Source organism: Phyllobates terribilis, unplaced genomic scaffold (assembly GCF_046119375.1).
Source record: "Phyllobates terribilis strain yellow unplaced genomic scaffold, ASM4611937v1 Scaffold_17__1_contigs__length_24005725, whole genome shotgun sequence".
Lineage (NCBI taxonomy): Eukaryota > Metazoa > Chordata > Amphibia > Anura > Dendrobatidae > Phyllobates > Phyllobates terribilis.
The window spans coordinates 14,476,498-14,497,050 of record NW_027362777.1 but is presented as its reverse complement, the minus strand read 5'-3'; the positions used below and the strand labels follow the sequence as shown (position 1 = coordinate 14,497,050).

Here is a 20,553-nt window from a genome sequence, read left to right as displayed (position 1 = left end):
GTCAGTGCTGGTAGTAACACAAGAATCCAACAAGCCGAGCGTCCACACGTCGTCCAACAGCCCAACATGGATGATGAGAAGCTGCGGGACGTCACATAATCCGCGATATTCAGGCAGAGAACACAAACCGCAATGTGCTGCCACCGACATCTTCATCAGCTCAGGAGGAGGCGACTGTGTAAGAACATCACCGTTTTGTTTTCCCCCCTGAATATCGTGGATTATTAGATGACTGATGTTCTGCTACTTTTTCTTTTTGAAGTTGTCTACACACATAATGGCTGCAGAGGACTGAGAGAAAGTCCACAGGGAACAAAACAGAAGTCGGGAACAGAAGGGGAGACGAGGGCTGAGCCACTTACACAGACAGAAAGCTGAGGAGGACATGTTATTACTCCAGGATCTGCTCCATTCATTCCCTATGTGGCATCCAAGCGCTGAGCTCGGCTTTTTCCAGAGCCCCATAGAGAATGAATGGAGCTGCAGTTGTTCCCTGACTTTCCGTTCCTTCCCGATCAGACGATGGTTCGCAGTGGTCAGACCCCACGATCAGTAAGTGATCACTGAGCCTGTGGATAAGTGATAACTAAAGTTGACAAATCCCCAGGCCCGGATGGGATACACCCGCGAGTACTGCAGGAATTAAGTAATGTCATAGATAGACCATTATTTTTAATCTTTAAAGATTCCATAATAACAGGGTCTGTACCACAGGACTGGCGTATAGCAAATGTGGTGCCAATATTCAAAAAGGGGACAAAAACCGAACTTGGAAATTATAGGCCGGTAAGCTTAACCTCTACTGTGGGTAAAATCCTGGAGGGTTTCCTAAGAGATGCTATAATAGAGTATCTGAAGAAGAATAACCTCATGACCCAATATCAACATGGGTTTACAAGGGACCGTTCCTGTCAGACTAATCTGATCAGCTTTTATGAGGAGGCAAGTTCTGGACTGGACCGAGGAAATGCAGTGGATGTTGTGTATATGGACATTTCAAAAGCTTTTGATACGGTTCCACACAAAAGATTGATACATAAAATGAGAACAATGGGGATAGGGGAAAATATATGTATGTCGGTTAAGAATTGGCTCAGTGATAGGAAACAAAGGGTGGTTATTAATGGAAAACACTCAGACTGGGTCTCATTTAACAGTGGGGTACCACAGGGGTCAGTATTGGGCCCCCTTCTTTTTAACATATTTATTAATGACCTTGTAGGGGGCATACAGAGTAATATTTCAATATTTGCAGATGACACTAAACTCTGCAGGGTAATCAATACTGAGGAGGACAATTTTATATTACAGGAGGATCTATGTAAACTAGAAGCTTGGGCTGATAAATGGCAAATGAGCTTTAATGGGGATAAATGTAAGGTAATGCACTTGGGCAGAGGAAATAAAATGTATAATTATATGCTTAATTGTAAAACACTGGATAAATCTGTCACTGAAAAAGACCTGGGTGTATTGGTGGACGACAAGCTCATGTTTAGTGGCCAGTGTCAGGCAGTTGCTGCAATGGCAAATAAAATAATGGGATGCGTTGAAAGAAGCATAGATGCTCATGAGGAGAAGATAATTTTACCTCTATACAAGTCATTAGTGCGACCACACTTAGAATACTGTGTACAGTTCTGGTCTCCGGTGTATAAGAAAGACATAGCTGAACTAGAGCGGGTGCAGAGAAGAGCAACCAAGGTTATTAGAGGACTGGGGGGTCTGCAATACCAAGACAGGTTATTACACTTGGGGTTATTTACTGTGGAAAAAAGAAGGCTTAGGGGTGATCTTATTACTATGTACAAGTATATGAGGGGACAGTACAAAGACCTGTCTACTGATCTTTCTACTCTGAGGCCTGAGACGGGGACAAGGGGGCATCTTCTACCTCTGGAGGAAAGAAGGTTTAATCATAATCACAGATGGGGATTCTTTACTGTAAGAGCAGTGAGACTATGGAACTCTCTGCCGCATGATGTTGTAATGAGTGATTCACTGTTAAAATTTAATAAGGGCATGGATGGCTTTCTTGAAAAGTATAATATTACAGGTTACAAAAACTAGATTCCATGATAGGGCGTTGATCCAGGGAACTAGTCTGATTGTCGTATGGAGTCGGGAAGGAATTTTTTTCCCCAATGTGGAGCTTAGTGTTTGCCACAGGGTTTTTTTTTGCCTTCCTCTGGATCAACATGTTAGGCTATGGGTTGAACTAGATGGACTTAGTCTTCCTTCAACCTTAAAAACTATGTTACTATGTATGTAACTTGTTATCTTCAGACATCCCCTCTAAGCAATGGCGCACGCCAGCAGTGAAGGCGGGAGGAGGCGCTGGGTACAGGGAAGACTTTACCTCTGGGGGCCACATATAGGGTATGTGAGGGGTGGACACTTCCCGTATTCACCATTACTGAGCCCCCGCTCTGTACCGCTCTTATCTGAGTGCAGGAGACACAGCAGTCACTAATCAGCCACTCTCCGGCACTTGCAGCTGTCCGAGCTCTGCTGTGCCTGTTAGGAGTGAAGTTCGGGTCCTAGGAGGCAGCGACTATGCAGCCTGCAAAGCAGATCACAGCCCGGGTACCGCGTCTCCGGATAAATCTCCACCTTGTGAGCTGCTCTTGTGCAGCAGTCCCATGCAAGTCGCTCCGCTCTCCTCAGCCAGCTCCTGCTGAAGACTGAGCTCCTCTGCCCAATCTAGGAGCCCAATAGCCCTGATCACACCAGTGGTAGCCCAGTGCTGCTGGGGGGGGCAGGGCTAGATCCGATTTACAGATAGCAAACTAATCAGCCCTAGATATTTCTAATAGCTGCAGAGCAGGCGACATAACTCTGACCGGTGTCCTCATAGACCTCTCCTCAGCCGGGGTCTAATAAGAGCAGTAAGATGGCCGTCATGGGGTCCATTGTTAGATCTCGGCTGCCATAGAAACTCATCGGCACCATGATCGCGCCTCCCTCTCCGGTCTTAAGTGCCTAAATGCTGTGAAAGCCACTGACTGTGTCATATAAGGGGTTAAGCTGCCAGGATCAGGGTTGGCTCCACTGCTGGCGCCTGAGGCAGGAGCGGGACTGTGTTATACCGCCACACGACTGCCGCACATCTTGTAAGAGCCCTGACTGCACCTGCCTGATGATAATGTGTCCTATAACGCGGGTCCTGGTACCAGACTGCCCTTTACATATTAATCACTAGCTGGGAACCAGTTACTTACAGGTTCTAGTTTCTGATGTGTTTCCAGGACCTGTAGTTATCAACATTTTACCCTTAAGGCCCAGTTATAATATTACTGCAACACTCTCACTACATATGAGCGTCCTGTACCTGTATACCTGCCCTGTGTGCGGCACAAAAGTATATAACAAAATCTGTGTACACAAATACCTATCTCCTGAATGGTATTACTGCTAGATCTCCTGTACATAGAAATATGAGGTTCTTAGCGCACACTTTGAGCAAATTGTGCGAGCCCATCTGCCAACGTCAAGGCGACCTCTTCAGATGGGTCCCTACACTAACACTACACTAACTTACTAACTGGGACCACCATTTTTAATGTTTATTATTACTGTACTAATGCAATCAATAGTACCTGTTCTAATTCATTTTTTTAATTAGTTTTATAATTTTTTATTACTCTTGTGTTTATGATAATGGTATTACTAAAATCCCTATACTTAGTGTTGATCCAGAAGAAGGCAAAAACCCCAGGACACCTTCAGCCAATTTGTGTCACAGGGGAAAAATTCCTTCTTGACCCCGAGAAAAGGCGATCAGTCCTAGGACCCTGGATCAAATCTAATAATGTTATTACTAGTTATTAATAATTCTTATTAAAATTATACAACTAATTGTACTGCTACTGTAGTTATTAGTATTTTAATTTAGGTTTTTGTACTTTTTATAGATTATATATTATTTATGTCCTGCTATCTTATTACTTTGATATTCTAACTTTTCTATAACTACTTAAAATAATCAAGACAACACTATAATTATTTTTATATTCTTACTATTATTAACATCCTGCTATCTTATTACAGTATTATTCTACTTTCCTATCACTACTAATACTACCCTATACCTAGAGTGTTGATCCAGAAGAAGGCAAAAACCCCAGGACACCTTCAGCCAATTTGTGTCACTGGGGAAAAATTCCTTCTTGACCCCGAGAAAAGGCGATCAGTCCTAGGACCCTGGATCAAACCTAATAATGTTATTATTAGTTGTATAATTAATATATTACTTATTGTACTACTGGAGTTGTTTTAATTTATGTTTTTATTTTTATAAATATAGCTATTTAATATTCTTCTTATTATTAATAACCTGCTATATTTTTACATTATTATTATTCTCTCCTATCACTACTAATACTACCCTATAACTACAGTATTGATCCAGAAGAAGGCAAAAACCCCTGGACACCTTCAGCCATTTTGTGTCACAGGGGAAAAATTCCTTCTTGACCCCGAGAAAAGGCGATCAGTCCTAGGACCCTGGATCACACTGCTATTCTACCTACTACTATTACTACTGTTATTTTATTACTATTTTATTTCTTTCTTACTATTATCACTAGTATTATTACTCTTATTACACTAATACTGATACACTACCACTATATTACACTATCCTGCTGTTATTTGGTGGTCTGATACTTACCAGCCGGTATTGCCGTATGTGATGTTATCGGCAGAGAGGTTCCAGCAGGATGGTCCACATGATGTTCCTCTTTCCTCTGAAATACCGGTTGATGTACTGGCGGAAGTTGGTCTGGTTCTCCTTCTTCCTTCTTGTTGTTGGGATCGGTTGTCTTCTTTTCTGGCCTTTGGCCGTCACTTCCCCCCTAGGGATCTTGATGTGGAGTTTCATCTTCTTTGCTTTCTCTTCTTTCTCTTCTTTCTCTTCTTCCTCTTCTTCCTCTTCATCCAGGTAGGCGCACAGTTCTTTTAGTGTCTTCTGTCTTAAATCCATGATGTCCAGCTTTATCTTCTTTGCTGCTTTCTCCTCTTCTTCCTTCTCTTCTTCCTCGTCTTCCTCTTCATCCAGGTACTTGCGCCGTTCTTTTAGTTCCTTGCGCCTTTCTTCCCTCTTCCTTTTCTCCCTGGCTTTATACTCTTCGATGCATCTTCTTTGGGCAATGGGGTTGGTCGGCATAAGGCGCTGGAAGAGAAGAGATGAAGTTAGGAGGCTACAAGGAAGATCCGAATACACAGCTACCTTATAGAAGAGGCCGTAGCGTTGCCCTGAGTCGTCTCACTGACCTCCTTCTTGTAGAGGGGAGAAGGGAGAAACTTCACACAATATGCCAGTCTCCTCAGCTGTTCCTCAGGACTGATGTAATCTGCAGAAAACACAACCAGATATTAGGAGCAATCCTCAGCGTACAAAGAGGACGTATGTATGTTAAGACTGTCAGAAGGAGCTCACTGATGGATTCTCAGTTAACTAGTTCTGCAGCCAGCAATAGACAGTACAGCACAGAGGGTACAGGAGGCAAACTGTGCACAATTTTCAATAAAACTCAGAAAAATATTTACCACCAAGTATATGCATTAAAGGAAAGAAAATGTCCCCACAGATGAGTCTGTTTAATGAAAGCCCCAGAAAGCCATGTAACAAGAGTATAGAGAACGGTGAGTGAGTGATGGATACTACCTGCTCCAACGCTGGCAGAATACTCCATCCCCATGGTGTCCGCTGATATCTTCTCTTGTAGAAATGTCTCCACAATCTATAAAACCTCAGGAGGCGTCAGCAGAGGGTTTGGGGATTGGCTGATATTTCTTTGGTCTTAGAAACATTGGCTATAGATAATTCGGGGGCTCTGCTGGGGAAAGGGCAAATTGGGAAATGTGTAGGATATTTACTGTTCTGTATCTGAGCTTCATTAAAGGGGAATTATCAGATGGAACAAGTCATCCCCTTAACCCTGGGCTCGGTGATGACTGATAGATCAGTGGGGTCCGACCGCGGGAAACTCCAGCAATCACCAAAAAAGGGCAGTGACCCCCATTAGAAGTGATGGCTGGATCCTTCCAGATGGGAGCTGTGATGAGTGTGGCGCCCCCCACTGGTGTCTCAGCGTATCATGTGTTGGGGAATAATGACTTCTCCTCTGGTAAATGGGCTGATTCCTGTCAGTTGTGGTCGCTGAGTGCGTGTGATGGGATGTGGCTCCGTCCATTATATTATATCTCGTCTTATACCTAGAATCTCTCGCTGATCGCAGGTGTCTGTCTTCACACTCAGATGAGATGGAACAAACTGACCACATAGGAGGTTTTTGTTTTTTCAAATTCAAACCGAGCAATCCTATTGGCTGAGTATGACTGTCGTTACCATGGTGACAGAATTTTAAAGGGACAGAACATTAATAATGTATAATAGTGTATTTTATGACATATTTCACATAATAGTGGCTGATATATGGACCTGTACAGATAATATGTGGGCGCACACTTCTATAACTCCTCATATTTTTCATACAGCAATTTGGTGGTGCTGCAGAGATATTTTGGGCGTAATATAACTTGTGCTGGCAATTGATCATCTATAAAGTAGTCTGGTAATGTATGTAATGGTCCTAAGATTGTGCTTTTATGTTCAATACAAATCTAAATATTAATCAGACGTCACTCCCTGCTATTTGAAGGGTTTTTGTCCCTTTCCCTATGTCAGAGTAGTATCACATATAGCTCGGATACGCTGCAGCCTTCAGAACAATGAGGTCCGTTGTGGCTTTCCCCTGCACATTCGGCCATTATATAAGTGACGGCAGCTGCGTTGTGTCCCTGCACGGCTGATAGCGTCGCTGTGCAGGGATTCAGTATGGTGGAGCTGCGGCTCTTTTCTTTTATGGGTCGATACAAGTCTTGTTCAGACATATAAATATGCCTTGATTACATTGTAGAAAAGAAGGGTGACATTACAGGAGTTCCATACATTCTCAGTGTAAGATCAGTGGGGTCGGACCCCCGGCACCAGGGAGTATACAGAAGGAGCTTGTGAATGTCTTACTTTAGTGGTCTTGTAAGCTCCTCATCCCACACTTTTCCTGTATAGGACATATAGCTTTTCTGTATACATAACTCTTATGTAAAAACAACATCCTCCATGCACATTTCTGTAGGTTGCCTGATGGTTCAGGTGTATTTACATCATTTTTTTCTACTGCCCGACCTAACAGCGTTCGCTTGCTCTTTTAGCAATCCAATTGTATTGTTTCACATTTGGGGCGATTGTGTCAGCAGCAGGGTTCATTGTGGGGTTATATAATGGGCACTATTTTTATAGGCTTATTTGGATATTAATGCCTTTGTGAATAGATACTTTGCTGCTACCTTGCTCTTTATTATATTGTGGTGGGCAGTCTGTAGTCATATATTGAGATTTTCTGTGACTAGTTGGGCATATATATGTGAGGATTAACCATATCAGTACCTTGCAATGGTTTTGTTATTCATTGGGGCAATTGTTGCTTTTTAGTGTTTTTTTTAACATGTCTTGTATGTTTAGTCTTTAATAAAATTCTATATTTTTGCTATTCCTTGGTGATCCCGGTCATTGCATCCTTTCTTTCTCCTTGTTTCTTTGCATCTCTATTATGTAGCTGCATGGTTAGGGACGGCCGGTTCCTTGCAGGAATAGTTATCAGGACGGGTGCGGTTTCTGCTGTAATAACTCATTCATGTGACCCATCAGTCATCACCCGATCAGCCGGGCAATGCTCAGCACAGGCCGCCGTCATCCCACTTCTCTACATCTATTATATAGACACTCCACAACTGCTCCTTCTCTTCACAATTCAGAAAGATTTTTTTTTTAATTTATTTATTTTTTTATTTCTGCAGCCATGCAGTGACGCTAGGTAGGTGCAGAGCTAAAGGGAAACCCACCTCAGAAGAAAATTCTAGGGTCCTGATCACTAGAGATGAGAGCTTAAAGGGAATCTGTCACTAGGTTTTTGCCATATATTCCGAGAGCAGCATGATGTAGAGACAGAGACCCTGATTCCAGCGATGTGTCACTTTCTGGGCTGCTTGCTGGTGTTTTGACTAGAAGACTAGTAAACCTGCAACCAGGTATCCCTCATTCTTCAGGAGTGGTCCAAATTAAATAAAAAAGCGGTCTATAGGGCGCTAAAAGAATGAACACTAGAAGTGAAAAAAATTTTAGGACTAAAAAATAAATTTAATGAGCCCTTTCCACAAAGCGTTTCGATAGTGAACTATCTTCCTCAGGTGGTACATGGCGCGCTTTTTCTCCCTTTCTCTTTTCTCATTTTTCACAAGGTCTGTATAGCAGCCTTCTGCCTATGCACAGTGTACACAGAAAGCTGCCAATCAGTGGTGCAGCCGGTTATACGGAGCTCAGCATTCAGAGCACTGCTAGATCTGCAGTAGATAAAACTAAAATTTATCAAAACTGCAGCGAAATAAGGGACACATTTCTGGAATCAGGTTTCTGCCCTTACATCATGCAGATGGGATAGCAAAACCTGGTGGCAGATTCCATTTTAGAGCCATCGGATATTACCTTGTGACCTCTCAAAGGGGAACTTGATGTCTAGGATGGTTATTATTTTATGTCATGTGTCTCTTGATGCGGGATAACTTGTATGTAATGTGTTGTATGTTAGGTCTATGAACAGTACAAGTCCTTCAGTATAGGGTTACCTGAGAAGCGTACCCAGCATGAAGCAGGACTTGTATTATGTTTTGTCAGGGATGATTAATGTCTGAGTGCTTTATGCTGCGTTCTGCAGTCATCTCTCTGCCATCCTCCGTACACCCATCGCCGTCCTGTTCTCACACTTCTTTATTTGGCTTTTTTCTTGTGGTCGTAATATGGAGCATGTTGTATCCATAAAGCGGTCAGATTTGCCGGACCTCATGCTGTTCTGCCGAATCAGACCTAGATCACTATTGGGGGCTGGGGCACCTCCAATTCAAGACGGTAGACAAATCGTGTCTTGTGAGACTGCACGCTCCAGCACCCACAATACTGGAGCATCGGTTAGGTTTACACATATCCACCTGTTGTGTTTTCTTTTGGGACACAGCAGTTTGTAGAATTGTCATCATTAATGTTTTCTTTTTTTTATCTTTCCAGTATTACTGAAATTCAGAAAGATGTGGAGTACAGACTGCCAATCACCTTTAAGAACTTCACCATCAGCATCAATATGTAAGTGACACGGGGTGCTATTGTCTTAGTTGAGAGATTACGTTGCATTTGTTGGGGTTATTAAATGTGAACCTAATGGGAATTAAAGGGATTGTCCTCTACTTTGATATTGATAACATCAGCATTGGGTATCAATATCAAATCGATGGGGTTCTGACAGCCCCCCAGAGAGGGAGCCGCATGCTCCTATTCACTTGTGAAGATGGCCCCCACTGATTCCATATTAATGACCTATCCAATGGGTAAGTGATCAATATCAAGGTAGTGGGCAACCCCTTAAAGAAAGCAGACCATATTAGGTACTTCTAGAATATCGTTGTCCCATGCTGTTGATAGACCCCACCGCGTGTAATCGGTACCCTACAATGACTTGTCATCCATAGTCATGTCTTGTAGCACTGGAGCCATTAAATGATGTTGCTTGGCGGCTCATGACGTCACTATAGATGATGTGTATTAATGCAAGTTGTTTAATTGCTACTAATAAGAAATCACTTTAAATCAATATGGAGGCTTATAGGGTCCTCTCAGCTTCCTTTTACATATGGAAGTAGTGGTAGAACAGTATCGTCGATTGTCCCTCCCCAGAAAAATTATCCTTTTTTTTTTTGCAGAGCTCCGATGTGCCAGTCAAAAGGAAATGGAGTGTCTGCAGATTGGTGTGGGAGTGCAGAGGGGCGTGTCCGTGCACTTGAAAGGAGCTGTCTAAGTGCAGTGATACGCCCCAGTGCACTTCCAGACGGATCTGCATATGTTTTCCACACTAGATTTGTCATGATGGACTCATCAGATCTCTTATAACACCATTACGATCATATGTCAAGGTGCTGACGTCCCTTTATGCCTTACGCTACGTGCCACCTAAATGGATTTTCCATTGAGATGAGATGAGGGTGTTGGGTATTTTCCCCGGACCTGTCACGTTTCTGTAGGCTGCAGTCATGTATCCCGCGTCTTGCTCTAATACTTTGTTTTTATTGCAGTTTACTTCCGCCACAATTTCCTCAAGACAAACCTCTCATCACAGTCTTTCCACCGATAAGACATCACCTGGTGGACAAGCAAGGCCCCAATGTCACCTGTCCTTTACTACATAATGTAAGGAGACTTGGGAGATTTTGAGCACTGGACTTAGGAATGTTGTAATTTAACCTTTCAATGACTGAGGTGTTTTTGTTTTTTTATAAAGTGGATCTGTGTGGTCTCCTGACACATCTGTTTTAGTAATCTTATAAACCCTATAAAATCACAAATGTGCAGAATTTGTGTTTCAGACCACTGTGCAGTGCCTTTGAGGGCTATGTTCACACATTGCGTTTTTTTCAGCGTTTTTTTAATGCAAATTTTCAGCTGTGTTTTACAGTACAAGCAAAGTCTATGAGATTTCAGAAATCTCCTGCTCACACCCTGGTTTTTGTATGATCAGTATTTTGTGATTTGCATTGTTTTTTGCTGAATAGAGCACGTCACTTCTTTCAGTGTATTTCACCCATTGAAAGTAATGTGCAGTGAAAAAACGCCTAGTGTGAATGTGGCACCCCTGGGGTCTGGTTTTCCACAGTAATGTAATGTTATGTCTGAGAGCAGGTGGGAGGTCCTTTGGTCAGGGATCCTGTGCATGCCACACCTCCTGCCCAGTCTTGGGAGGGGAAGAACTTCCCCTGTATAAACCCGGGGCTGAGGCAGGGTGAGTCAGACAAGTGGAGTAGAGACAAGAAGCAGCATAGGAAACAGCAGAGTTACAAGGAGTCAGGGGCTGGCAGCTGCAGAGCTCGCCCTGACTAAGAAGACTTCTTTCCGGACCCGGAGTCCGAGGCTGTGGGGACTAACTCCTACCCAGCAGCAGAATCCGTCAGGCAGGGGATTTCAGGTCCTCTGGCCCAGAAGCCCGAAGGCACGGTCACACGCGTGGGACCAGCACCGCCATCGTGGAGCGGAAGCCATTAGAAGGCCCCGAGTCACCGGCCATACGGGTGAGCACCACACGGTACACTCAGGGACGTGGGCTACTTACATCAGCTTCTAGCAAGGTAGCCAGAAGAGTACAGTCAGTTTGGGAGGCCTACAACTACGCCTGGCCAGGGGAGATCCCATCTGTTCAAGGACTGACCAGGCCCCGTTCGCTAGCAAGTACTCCGGGAGGGTCTATCGTTGTTACCAGTAAAGACCCTGAACTACACCGTACCGTCTCTGAGTGGTTCCTGCTACCCCCATCATCCACGTCGGCTGCCCTGAGACCATACCCCTCCCGTTGGGGGTTATACTATCACGCTGCATAATCCTACCATCGGCCTCAGCGGTCTGCCCCGCAGCAGCAGCTCCCTGGCTGCACTCAACGGGTGGCGTAGTCATCAACTATTTACTACTAGTAGACTGCCGTCCAGTTTGACTCCCTGGGCACGGACCGGGTCACCGCCACGAGACTACAACCGTCCACGGATCCGGCTCCGGGTAAGCTCCCGCGTGCGCACCGCAGCGCGACACAGGCCCAGGGGCGCGTCATGAACATAGCCTTACATCTAATTGACAATGGGGTGTTACCTTACTCCTTGTCCATGTCTAATCAGTTTGGACAGTAGGCATAATCACTACGACCAGGGGCCTGGCAGTGGCCAGTTGTCAATGTATCCACACATTTCCAGAAGATTGGCACAATGCAGAGGACCTGGGAAGAAGAGATGCCACGGTATTGTTAGTTCATAGGGAATACACCTCTTTATTTTGGTAGATGAGGTCTTTGTCAAACACATCTTCAGCAAAGGAGAACGAAATGAAAGGATTAATGTATGTGTTAATGACCCAGTTCTGCGTGTGCTCTACGTAAAATGTGGCTGCAGATGGCTGTGCTGCATCGACACGTGAGGTTTGGGAGCCACCTTACATCTAATGGGTGGGGGTCTTACATTGAGGTCCCCACTTCAGACATTTCTGATATTTCCAGTGAATTTTCCAAGGAAGTTTCAGATAAAAATGCCATAAGAAAATGTGGTCAACCTTGTTTTAGTTTTTTTTTTTAATATATAAGATTTTTAGTTATAGTCTTTGTTATGTTCACATAGAAGACCGGTGGGTTTTTTTCTTTTTTAGTAACAAAGTATATACAGTGGGGAAAATAAGTATTGGATACACTGACGATTTTGCAAGTTTTCCCACCTACAAAGAATGGAGAGGGCTGTAATTTTTATCGTAGGTACACTTCACCTGTGAGAGACAGAATCTAAAAATAAAAAACAGAAAATAACATTTTATAATTTTTACATACTTATTTCATGCAATTATGCAAATTAATTATTTGATACAATAGAAAAACAGATCTTAATATTTGGTACGGAAACCTTTGTTTGCAATTACAGAGGTCAGACGTTTCCTGTAGTTCTTGACCAAGTTTGCAGACACTGCAGCAGGAATTTTGGACCACTCCTCCATACAGATCTTCTCCAGATCTTTCAAGTTTCGGGACTGTTGCTGGGTGCAGTTGTCCTGTCCCCTTTGCAGAAAAGCACCCCCAAAGTATAAGGTTTCCCCCAGCATGCTTCTCAGTTGGGACGGTGTTCTTGGGGTTGTACTCACCCTTCTTCTTTCTCCAAACACGGCAAGTGGAGTTGATACCAAAAAGTCCTATTTTGGTCTCATCTGACCACATGACCCTCTCCCATGCCTCCTCTGGATCACCCAGATGGTAATTGGCAAACTTCAAACTGGCCTGGACATGTGCTGGCGTGAGCAGGGGACTCAGAATCATCCTTATCCCACGGGTCGAGATCTTGCATGGAGCTCCAGACTGAGGAAGATTGACAGTCATCTTGTGTTTCTTCCGTTTTCTAATAATTGTGCCAACAGTTGTTGCCTTCTCACGAAGCTGCTTGCATATTGTCCTGTAGCCAATCCCAGCCTGGAGCAGGTCTACAATTTTGTCCCTGGTGTCCTTAGATAGCTCTTTGGTCTTAACCATGGTGGATAGGTTGGAGTGTGATTGATTGAGTGTGTGGACAGGTGTCTTTTATACAGGTAACGAGTTCAAACAGGTACAAAAAATACAGGTGAGGAGTGCAGAGTAGGAGGGCTTCTGAAAGAAAAACTAACAGGTCTGTGAGAGCCAGATTTCTTGCTGGTTGGTAGGTGATCAAATACTTATTTCATGCAATGAAATGCGATTTAATTATTTAAAAATCATACAATGTGATTTTTTTTTGGATTTTATTTTTAGATTCTGTCTCTCACAGTTGAAGTGTACCTATGATAAAAATGACAGACCTCTCCATTCTTTGTAGGTGGGAAAACTTGCAAAATCGGCAGTGTATCAAATACTTATTTTCCCTACTGCGTGCGTGTATGTATATATATATATGTGTGTGTGTATGTACAGTACGGACCAAAAGTTTGGACACACCTTCTCATTTAAAGACTTTTTATGTATTTTCATGACTTTGAAAATTGTACATTCACACTGAAGGCATCAAAACTATGAATTAACACATGTGGAATTATATACTTAACAAAAAAGTGTGAAACAACTGAAAATATGTCTTATATTCTAGGTTCTTCAAAGTAGCCACCTTTTGCTTTGATGACTGCTTTGCACACTCTTGGCATTCTCTTGATGCGTTTCAAGTGGTAGTCACCGGAAATGGTCTTCCAACAATCTTGAAGGAGTTCCCGGAGATGCTTAGCACTTGTTGGCCCTTTTGCCTTCATTCTGAGGTCCAGCTCACCCCAAACCATCTCGATTGGGTTCAGGTCTGGTGACTGTGGAGGCCAGGTCATCTGGCGTAGCACCCCATGACTCGCCTTCTTGGTCAAATAGCCCTTACACAGCCTGGAGGTGTGTTTGGGGTCATTGTCCTTTTGAAAAATAAATGATGGTCCAACTAAACGCAAACCGGATGGAATAGCATGCCGCTGCAAGATGCTGTGGTAGCCATGCTGGTTCAGTATGCCTTCAATTTTGAATAAATCTCCAACAGTGTCACCAGCAAAGCACCCCCACACCATCACTCCTCCTCCTCCTCCATGCTTCACTGTGTGAACCAGGCATGTAGAGTCCATCCGTTCACCTTTTCTGCGTCGCACAAAGACACGGTGGTTGGAACCAAAGATCTCAAATTTGGACTCATCAGACCAAAGCACAGATTTCCACTGGTCTAATGTCCATTCCTTGTGTTCTTTAGCCCAAACAAGTCTAATCGCTGTTAACCTGCGATTTCTGAGGCTGGTGACTCGGATAAACTTATCCTCAGAAGCAGAGGTGACTCTTGGTCTTCCTTTCCTGGGGCAGTCCTCATGTGAGACAGTTTCTTTGTAGCGCTTGATGGTTTTTGCAACTGCACTTGGGGACACTTTCAAAGTTTTCCCAATTTTTCGCATTGACTGATCTTCATTTCTTAAAGTAATGATGGCCACTCGTTTTTATTTACTTAGATGCTTTTTTCTTGCCATAATACAAATTCTAACAGTCTATTCAGTAGGACTATCAGCTGTGTATCCACCAGACTTCTGCACAACACAACTGATGGTCCCAACCCCATTTATAAGGCAAGAAATCCCACTTATTAAACCTGACTGGGCACACCTGTGAAGTGAAAACCATTTCCGGTGACTACCTCTTGAAGCTCATCAAGAGAATGCCAAGAGTGTGCAAAGCAGCCATCAAAGCAAAAGGTGGCTACTTTGAAGAACCTAGAATATAAGACATATTTTCAGTTGTTTCACACTTTTTTGTTAAGTATGTAATTCCACATGTGTTAATTCATAGTTTTGATGCCTTCAGTGTGAATGTACAATTTTCTTAGTCATGAAAATACAGATAAATCTTTAAATGAGAAGGTGTGTACTGTATATATACACTGCTCAAAAAAATAAAGGGAACACTTAAACAACAGAATATAACTCCAAGTAGATCAAACTGTCCACTTAGGAAACGACACTGATTGACAATCAATTTCACATGCTGTTGTGCAAATGGAATAGACAATAGATGGAAATTATTGGCAATTATCAAGACACCCTCAAAGGATTGATTCTGCAGGTGGGGACCACAGACCACATCTCAGTACCAATGCTTTCTGGCAGATGTTTTGGTCACTTTTGAATGTTGGTTATGCTTTCACACTCGTGGTAGCATGAGACGGACTCTACAACCCACAGAAGTTGCTCAGGTAGTGCAGCTCATCCAGGATGGCACATCAGTGCGAGCTGTGGCAAGAAGGTTTGCTGTGTCTGTCAGCGTAGTGTCCAGAGGCTGGAGGTGCTACCAGGAGACAGGCCAGTACACCAGGAGAGAAGGAGGGGGCCGTAGGAGGGCAACAACCTAGCAGCAGTACCGCTACCTCCGCCTTTGTGCAAGGAGGAACAGGGGGAGCACTGACAGAGCCCTGCAAAATGACCTCCAGCAGGCCACAAATGTTCATGTGTCTGCACAAACGGTTAGAAACCGACTCCATGAGGGTGGTATGAAGGCCCAACGTCCACAGATGGGGGTTGTGATCACATCCCAACATTGTGCAGGACGCTTGGCATTTGCCACAGAACACCAGGATTGGCAAAGTCGCCACTGGCCACCTGTGCTCTTCACAGATGAAAGCAGGTTCACACTGAGCACATGTGACAGACATGACAGAGTCTGGAGACGCCGCGGAGAGCGATCTGCTGCCTGCAACATCCTTCAGCATGACCGGTTTGGCAGTGGGTCAGTAATGGTGTGGAGTGGCATTTCTTTGGAGGACCGCACAGCCATCCATGTGCTCGCCTGAGGTAGCCTGACTGCCATTAGGTACAGAGATGAGATCCTCAGACCCTTTGTGAGACCATATGCTGGTGCGGTTGGCCCTGGGTTCCTCCTAATGCAGGACAATGCCAGACCTCATGTGGCTGGAGTGTGTCAGCAGTTCCTGCAAGATGAAGGCATTGAAGCTATGGACTGGCCCGCCTGTTCCCCAGACCTGAATCCGATTAAGCACATCTGGGACATCATGTCTCGCTCCATCCACCAACGTCACGTTGCACCACAGACTGTCCAGGAGTTGGCGGATGCTTTAGTCCAGGTCTGGGAGGAGATCGCACAGGAGACCATCCGCAACCTCATCAGGAGCATGCCCAGGCGTTGTAGGGAGGTCATACAGGCACGTGGAGGCCACACACAATACTGAACCTCATTTTGACTTGTTTTAAGGACATTACATCAAAGTTGGATCAGCCTGTAGTGTGTTTTTCCACTTTAATTTTGGGGGTGGCTCCAAATCCAGGCCTCCATTAGTTAATAAATTTGATTTCCATTGATGATTTTTGTGTGATTTTGTTGTCAGCACATTCAGCTTTGTACAGAACAAAGTATTCAATGAGAATATTTCATTCATTCAGATCTAGGATGTGTTATTTGAGTGTTCCCTTTATTTTTTTGAGCAGTGTATGTATATGTGTGTGTGTATATATATAATTTTTTTTTATTTTTTCAATACATATTTCACTTTGGAGCTGACATAAGTCATGGACATGGGCTCTGTATCATGATATGTCTCCAATTTAGCAAATCTAGATCATGAAAGTAACTCTGTGACCTGCCATGTTGTCACCCTGAGTAATATGCTATAGGTATCATTACTGAGTAATATAGTGATGAAGTGATTGACAGTTGCTCCTGCTTTCTATCGAGCGTCTCTCCTGCTCTCTCTCTCGAGCTTCTCTCCTGCTCTCTCTCGAGCTTCTCTCCTGCTCTCTCTCTCGAGCGTCTCTCCTGCTCTCTCTCTCGAGCGTCTCTCCTGCTCTCTCTCTCTAGCTTGTCTCCTGCTCTTTCTCTCGAGCGTCTCTCCTGCTCTCTCTCTCTCGAGCGTCTCTCCTGCTCTCTCTCTCGAGCGTCTCTCCTGCTCTCTCTCTCGAGCGTCTCTCCTGCTCTCTCTCTCGAGCGTCTCTCCTGCTCTCTCTCTCGAGCGTCTCTCCTGCTCTCTCTCGAGCGTCTCTCCTGCTCTCTCTCTCGAGCTTCTCTCCTGCTCTCTCTCTCGAGCGTCTCTCTCTCTCTAGCGTCTCTCCTGCTCTCTCTCTCTCGAGCGTCTCTCCTGCTCTCTCTCTCTCGAGCATCTCTCTTGCTCTCTCTCTCTCGAGCGTCTCTCCTGCTCTCTCTCGAGCTTCTCTCCTGCTCTCTCTCTCTCGAGCGTCTCTCCTGCTCTCTCTCTCTCGAGCGTCTCTCCTGCTCTCTCTCTCGAGCGTCTCTCCTGCTCTCTCTCTCAAGCGTCTCTCCTGCTCTCTCTCTCGAGCGTCTCTCCTGCTCTCTCTCTCGAGCGTCTCTCCTGCTCTCTCTCTCGAGCGTCTCTCCTGCTCTCTCTCTCTCGAGCTTTTCTCCTGCTCTCTCTCGAGCGTCTCTCCTGCTCTCTCTCTCTCTCGAGCGTCTCTCCTGCTCTCTCTCTCTCTCGAGCATCTCTCCTGCTCTCTTTCGAGCGTCTCTCCTGCTCTCTCTCTCGAGCGTCTCTCCTGCTCTCTCTCTCTCGAGCGTCTCTCCTGATCTTGAGCGTCTCTCCTGCTCTCTCTCTCTCGAGCGTCTCTCCTGATCTTGAGCGTCTCTCCTGCTCTCTCTCTCGAGCGTCTCTCCTGCTCTCTCTCTCGAGCGTCTCTCCTGCTCTCTCTCTCGAGCGTCTCCCCTGCTCTCTCTCTCTCTCGAGCGTCTCTCCTGCTCTCTCTCTCTCGAGCTTCTCTCCTGATCTCTCTCGAGCGTCTCTCCTGCTCTCTCTCTCGAGCGTCTCTCCTGCTCTCTCTCTCTCGAGCGTCTCTCCTGCTCTCTCTCTCTCGAGCGTCTCTCCTGCTCTCTCTCTCTCGAGCGTCTCTCCTGCTCTCTCTCTCGAGCGTCTCTCCTGCTCTCTCTCTCTCGAGCGTCTCTCCTGCTCTCTCTCTCGAGCGTCTCTCCTGCTCTCTCTCTCGAGCGTCTCTCCTGCTCTCTCTCTCGAGCGTCTCTCCTGCTCTCTCTCTCTCTCGAGCGTCTCTCCTGCTCTCTCTCTCGAGCGTCTCTCCTGATCTTGAGCGTCTCTCCTGCTCTCTCTCTCGAGCGTCTCTCCTGCTCTCTCTCTCGAGCGTCTCTCCTGCTCTCTCTCTCTCGAGCGTCTCTCCTGCTCTCTCTCTCGAGCGTCTCTCCTGATCTTGAGCGTCTCTCCTGCTCTCTCTCTCTCGAGCGTCTCTCCTGCTCTCTCTCTCTCTCGAGCGTCTCTCCTGATCTTGAGCGTCTCTCCTGCTCTCTCTCTCGAGCGTCTCTCCTGCTCTCTCTCTCGAGCGTCTTTCTAGCGTCTCTCCTGCTCTCTCCAGCCCTTGTCTGCTTGATCGCTGATACTGCCATACTTTGTGGTCTGTATACACTGTGTTCCAAATTATTATGCAAATAATATTTTCTCAGATTTTCCCAAATTACCTATATGAATTGCAGTCATTGTAATTTTCCAGTCAATAACTATTAGAGTACAACTGAAAGGTTTTTGTACAAACTGCCTATGATAACAGTATATTTAAAAAAAACAACAAAAAAAACCTCAAACTGCACTCAAAATGCATGTTTCAAATTATTATGCACAGCAGAGTTTTCAACCTTTTCTTTTTAATAAAGAACAAAAAAATGGTCATTTTTGAAATTATAAGCATTAGCAGGTTATTACACACTGAAATCAAACAGTTTTCAACTCAAAACTTTATTCTAGGTGATGTTACATTTGCACATAGGACCGCTTGTTCGAAAGAAGCTTCTGAACTCTCTCGTCCATTGAATTTGTCAGGTTTTGGATGGTTTCTGCTTCAATTGTTTTGCATGAGGACAGAATACCCTCCCAGAGCTGTTGCTTAGATGTGAGCTGCCTCCCGCCATCATAGACACTCCTTTTGATGATGCTCCAGAGGTTCTCAATGGGGTTGAGGTCAGGGGAGCATGGGGGTCACACCATAAGTTTGTCCTCTTTTATGCCCATAGCAGCCAGAGATGCAGATGTGTTATGTGCAGCATGAGACGGGGCATTATCATGCATGAAAATGATCTTGCTGCGGAATGCACGGTTCTTCTTCTTGAACCATGGAAGGAAGTGCTGTTTGAGAAACTCAACATACATTATGGAGTTCATCTTTACCCCTTCAGGGATCCTAAAAGGGCCGACAATCCCTCTCCCCATGATTCCAGCCCAAAACATTACTCCACCTCCTCCTTGTTAGCGCCGTAGCCGTGTTTGCATGGGGTGTCCATCAACCAGCCATCCTCCACTCCATCCATCTGGACCATCGAGATCGTTTCATGCATGATAATGCCCCGTCTCATGCTGCACATAACACATCTGCATCTCTGGCTGCTATGGGCATAAAAGGGGACAAACTTATGGTGTGGCCCCCATGCTCCCTTGACCTCAACCCCATTGAGAACCTCTGGAGCATCATCAAAAGGAGTGTCTATGATGGCGGGAGGCAGTTCACATCCAAGCAACAGCTCTGGGAGGGTATTCTGTCCTCATGCAAAACAATTGAAGCAGAAACCATCCAAAACCTGACAAATTCAATGGACGAGAGAGTTCAGAAGCTCCTTTCGAACAAGCGGTCCTATGTGCAAATGTGACATCACCTAGAATAAAGTTTTGAGTTGAAAACTGTTTGATTTCAGTGTGTAATAACCTGCTAATGCTTATAATTTCAAAAATGACCATTTTTTTGTTCTTTATTAAAATGAAAAGGTTGAAAACTCTGCTGTGCATAATAATTTGGAACATGCATTTTGAGTGCAGTTTGAGTTTTTTATTTTTTAAAAAATATACTGTTATCATAGGCAATTTGTACAAAAACCTTTCAATTGTACTCTAATAGTTATTTGACTGGAAAATTACAATGACTGCAATTCATATAGGTAATTTGGGAAAATCTGAGAAAATATTATTTGCATAATAATTTGGAACACAGGGTAAAGCCAGGAATCTCTGATCATGTTAGGTGTTATTATGGCATTAGCCACATGATTCTTTCTGATGAGAGTTTACAGCTGTTAACATCTTAACAATTTTCTCCTTTTTAAGTTTACTATGCACTCAGATCTTGGGAAAATAGTCCAGAATTTACTAGAAGAGTTTTGGAAAAGCCCTCCAACCCTGGCCCCAACCTCTGGCTCTTTCCCCTAGTAAGTAATTATATTGTCCTGAGATCTCAGATCCTTCCATTGTTATGGTGAAATATCATCTAAGTTTAAAGGGTTATTCCAATATTCTTAAAGTGGTGAAATTGCAAAATTCTTGTAAAATCAAGCAATTTAGTAATTTACTTGTTATTAAAAATCCTTTCCATTCTCAACAATGGAAGTATATTTAATTTTATTCTTTTCTGCTTCTGCGGTGGCAAAATACAAGTCCTTCCCAGTA

The 20,553-nt window shown here is 44.4% G+C and overlaps 1 long non-coding RNA gene across 1 annotated transcript; it reads left to right on the top strand.

Annotated features, from left to right (window-relative positions):
- The first annotated feature begins 9,121 nt into the window (after window positions 1–9,121).
- Window positions 9,122–20,315, top strand: LOC141176232 (uncharacterized). The gene is made up of 3 exons (XR_012253106.1): window positions 9,122–9,199; window positions 10,183–10,297; window positions 20,215–20,315. It is a non-coding gene; the product is annotated as an uncharacterized lncRNA (long non-coding RNA).
- Window positions 20,316–20,553: the final 238 nt, after the last annotated feature.